Here is a 5,000-nt window from a genome sequence, read left to right on the forward strand (position 1 = left end):
CACCTCTGAATGCCATATAACATTCTACAACACTTCATAATGCCACTGCAACAACCCACAACACTCTAACATTCCAGAACCACATATCATACCCTACAACATTCTCCAAATCTCCGCAACACTTCAGAACACCCACCAAAACAACCCGCAACACTCTACACCACTTGGTAACACTTCGGGACGCCACTCTGCATCACTGAACCCTCCACAGCACACCATAACACTCCGCATCACCTTGCAACATTATGCAACACACCGAAACACTTCCCCTGATTCCCTCTGGCGGCAAATCGCACGTGTTCGGCGGTCCAGGCGGGTTGAATGTTGTGTTTCAGCTCTGCGCAACACAATCCGCTATGTGACGTAACAAACGGCGTTCAGTTATGTGGTGAAATACTGCCTACCTCTCTCCCTTCTCCCCCTCTTCCTTACTTTCCCCTCAGTCTCTCCTCTCCCTCTCTTTCCTCTTTCTTACTTTCCTCTCCGTCCCTGCCTCTTCCTCCTCCCGTCCTCAGCAGCTACCAGCCACTCCTTCCCGCCGTGCCTCCCGACCACCTCATTCCACTCCACTCCACTCCTCGCCACCCCCTTCATGCTCTTCTTTCCAGCCCTCACTCCATCTTATTTCAAGCCCACCTCCCACGTTCCTCTTTATCCCCTCGCCAGGCCCCGCTAGTCCCAGTTCTTCCCTTTATTATTTACCTTGATTTCCACTCCTTCGTCATGGTCTCTCTTATGGCAATAGATAATGAAGTGCAGGACCAGTAGGGAGCTTTAATAGAAGGCTGAACAAGTGTATGGACAAGGATAGATGGTGAATATACGTGTGTGTGTAATCTTATGTTCTTACGTTCCCCTATCCAGTCAATTCACGCCTAGTTTTCACCTCCACATCATTTTACTCTTTATGTGTATCATTCCCTTAGCCCGACGCCCGACCATTAACCTCTCATTCACTCACTACTTTCTTTTAGTGTGTGTGTGTGTGTGTGTGTGTGTGTGTGTGTGTGTGTGTGTGTGTGTGTGTGTGTGTGTGTGTGTGTGTGTGTGTGTGTGTGTGTGTGTTTAGCGTGATAAGTTGATGTGTTGGTATGTGAGTGACGTGCAAAATGGATGGGAAAAATGTGAGAGGAAAGTGTTGCTCAGTGAGTAGGGAGAGTGTTGCTCAGTGAGTGGGGCGAGTGTTGCTCAGTGAGTGGGGCGAGTGTTGCTCAGTGAGTGGGGCGAGTGTTGCTCAGTGAGTGGGGCGAGTGTTGCTCAGTGAGTGGGGAGAGTGTTGCTCAGTGAGTGGGACGAGTGTTGCTCAGTGAGTGGGGAGAGTGTTGCTCAGTGAGTGGGACGAGTGTTGCTCAGTGAGTGGGGAGAGTGTTGCTCAGTGAGTGGGGAAAGTGTTGCTCAATGAGTGGGGCGAGTGTTGCTCAGTGAGTGGGGCGAGTGTTGCTCAGTGAGTGGGGGAGAGGTGGAGGGAGGTGTTGCTTAAATGAGTCGTGACGCAGCTACACAGGAGGGAGGGAGGGACAGGTGAGCAAGCAGCGGCGGGAGGGAGGGAGGGTCGAAGGCAGGGAGGGAGGTTGGGAGGCAGCGAGGGAGGGAGATATCTACCTGCAAATGATCAATACTTCTCTCCACTCCCCCACTCCTCCTCTGCTCTCTCTCTCTCTCTCTCTCTCTCTCTCTCTCTCTCTCTCTCTCTCTCTCTCTCTCTCTCTCTCTCTCTCTCTCTCTCTCTCTCTCTCTCTCAGTTAATTCAAATAAATGCATACCTTAAGTTATCAGTATGACACACACACACACACACACACACACACACACACACACACACACACACACACACACACACACACGTGGGAAAATTTAGATAATATTGAAAGGCAAAGTCAACAATGCTGTGTAAACGTTGTTGCTGTTGATGTTGCTGTTGTTATTGTTGTTGTTGTTGTTGTTGTTGTTGTTGTTATTGCTGTTGTTGTTGTTGATGTTGTCTTTGTTGTTGTTGTTGTTACTGCTGCTGTTATCATTACTATTGCTGATGTTGATGTCGCTGACGCCGCCGCTGCCGCCGCCACCACTGCTGCTGCTGCTGCTGTGATGGTGGTGGTGGTGATGGTAGTGGTGGTGGCAGCGGCAACGACGGCGGCGGCGGCGGCGGCGGCGGCGGCGGGCCATTAAAGGGACGCTGGCTGGAGCGGGTGGCGCAGCAGCTGTGTTGTGAGTGGGCGGCGGAACGGCGGTGCCACCTGCCGCAGGCCGCCACTACTTGGCGCGGGTCACTTGTGTAAGGCGCCAGGTGCCGCCCTGACCTGGGCCACGGCCCAGGCACACTTGGCACGCAAGCCAGGCAGCGTGGCTGCGTGAGGGAGCGGCAGGAAACAAGAAAACTGATTAGGATGCATTAGCGCCATTCACTAGGGCACCGAGCCCAGCCTGCCTGCAGCCCACCTGGCGGCGGCGGCGGTGGCGGGGGCGGCGGCGGCGGCGTGCCACATGGCGGCGCCAGGGTTCGGAAGTGAGTCCACAGCGGCCAAGGACTCCAGGGATAGTGGGTCACGTGCCGCTGGGGAGGGAGGAAGGGAGGAGGGAAGAGATGGGAAGGAGAGTCGAGTTGGTGAATGAGTGACTGAGGGAAGGAAGGAAGGGATGCCAACATGGCGACACGCGGGGAGGCGCTGCGTCCCTCCAGTCAGGCCGACATGTTGGAGGTGTTCTGGGGCATGCCGGGGAGGAGCGGAGGATGGGAGGGGGGGCGGGGAAGGGAGGGGGGCAGCGACGCCAACACGGGAGTTACAATTCCCACAAGTTGATGTGGAAGTTATTAAATGAGGTGATGCCTTGCCGGGCCGACCTTCTCCCTCATCCTCCCCCTCCTTCCCCTTCCCCTCCTTCACCTCCCTCTTCTTCCTCCTTATTCTTCTATTTTTCCTCCTCTGCCTCCTCCTCCCCCTCTTCCGATTAAAGAAGTGTGACGTCACTTTAACCTCTTGTGATGACGCTGAGGTGATGAGCCGCGCTGAGACCGCCGGGCAGGGGATGAATGAGAGAGAGAGAGAGAGAGAGGAGAGAGAAGAGAGAGAGAGAGAGAGAGAGAGAGAGAGAGAGAGAGAGAGAGAGAGAGGACTGATCAATATGGAAGGCAGCGACCACTTGCTCTCACTCAGGATGTATGTACCAATTCTCTCTCTCTCTCTCTCTCTCTCTCTCTCCTCTCTCTCTCTCTCTCTCTCTCTCTCTCTCTCTCTCTCTTTGGGTAGGGTATTCGCCACTCACAAAATCAATGCACAACCGCAACCTCGGACTGGCAAGTTAGACAACGAAGAAGAGGAGGAGGAGGAGGAGGAGGAGGAGGAGGAGAGAAAAAGTATGAAGGGAAACAGGAAGGGACGATAATGATATCAAGAATAGTGAGAGTAAGACGAAGGATAATACGGAGGGGATGAAGAGGAAGAGGTGATAGAAGGAAGAAGCGAGGAGACAAAATATGAAGGCAAGCACAGACTGAAAGGGCAAATATAGGAAGACAAATATGACCTTATTATTGAATGAGAGGGAGAATAATAGCAAGTACGAAAATACCCCTCTTCCTCTCTCTCTCTCTCTCTCTCTCTCTCTCTCTCTCTCTCTCTCTCTCTCTCTCTCTCTCTCTCTCTCTCTCTCTCCCTTCACTGTGCCACTTCATTCCCACAAACAAAAACAGTGTTGCCAGACAAACCAATCCACACTAACATCGCTTTCTCCTGCGCAGTATTACTAGATGAAGGTGTGGTAAGCGCGCAAATACACACACACACACACACACACACACACACACACACACACACACACACACACACACACACACACACACACACACACACACACACACACACGTATATACAGAATCAGTTGTGCAATAATACAGAATTACATGAAACCATATCTTTTAATTTAAATATTTGTAAGGCTGGAATACCCAACACACACACACACACACACACACACACACACACACACACACACACACACACACATTCCTCCTTGTTTCGATGCAAGCCAGAACCAACCGGTGCAAGAACAGCACCATTCCCACTTTAATTAGAAGCATCAGAATGTCATCTAATCATTAACAACTTACTCACGTTAATTATGTTATGAACTTTCGTTTTTTCTACAATGTTACTGACTACACACTTAGTATTTTTTACTGTTACTATTTATAAATTTGTTCAGTTTTCATTCGTGTAAAGTTTAATTTGTAAACTCCTACATTTTATCAATGATGTGTCATGTATCTCTTAATTTCAACTATTTTATTGTTCCGACTTTAGTTATATTAAGTATTTCTCCTAACTATTATAACTTGTGATGGAGTATCTTTTAAATTACCTATTTTTTATTCATTACCAGTAGCGTGTACATTGTAGTTATGGCGCGTGTCTGTCTGTATCAAAAGGTTTCCTGTGAAACACTGTATTAAATGCAGGGTTTGTTTGCTCAAAATTCTTCAGATTTCTGGAGGTGGTGACTCCCACGTGGCCAGGAGCGAGTAGTTCCCGCTGCGCTCCTTCCTGAATCCATCATTTACCTCAAACCTGCAGGCCCTCATGACATTTGTGTGTGTGTGTGTGTGTGTGTGTGTGTGTGTGTGTGTGTGTGTGTGTGTGTGTGTGTGTGTGTGTGTGTGTGTGTGTGTGTGTGGATCATGTCATAATAATTCAATTTTGGGATCTTGATCTTATCAGTGTCCGGGGTGCTAATAATACTGATGGTGGTGGTGGTGGTGGTGGTGGTGGTGGTTGTGGTGGTGGTGGTGGTGAGTGTCGGGAACGTTGCACGCATAAATATTTCAAAAAGTTCAGGAAGCTTCGTAGTGCTTTACTCTCAGCTGGCTCTTTTTACAAGCGAAAACATATAAGCGGTAATGGCTTAAATGCACAAATTAGATAAGTAAATGAGAATCAAGCCCTGCAGCGGCTCGCCTTGAGGAACAGGGCGGAAGGAGGCGCCCAGCTCTCCCTGCAGGCCTC

The 5,000-nt window shown here is 50.1% G+C and overlaps 1 protein-coding gene across 3 annotated transcripts in view; it reads right to left on the minus strand.

Annotated features, from left to right (window-relative positions):
• LOC135110290 (inactive rhomboid protein 1-like) overlaps positions 1-5,000 on the minus strand; it is a 187,581-nt gene that overhangs the window by 149,736 nt on the left and 32,845 nt on the right. The window lies entirely within an intron of this gene.

This window comes from Scylla paramamosain, chromosome 20 (genome assembly GCF_035594125.1).
Source record: "Scylla paramamosain isolate STU-SP2022 chromosome 20, ASM3559412v1, whole genome shotgun sequence".
NCBI lineage: Eukaryota > Metazoa > Arthropoda > Malacostraca > Decapoda > Portunidae > Scylla > Scylla paramamosain.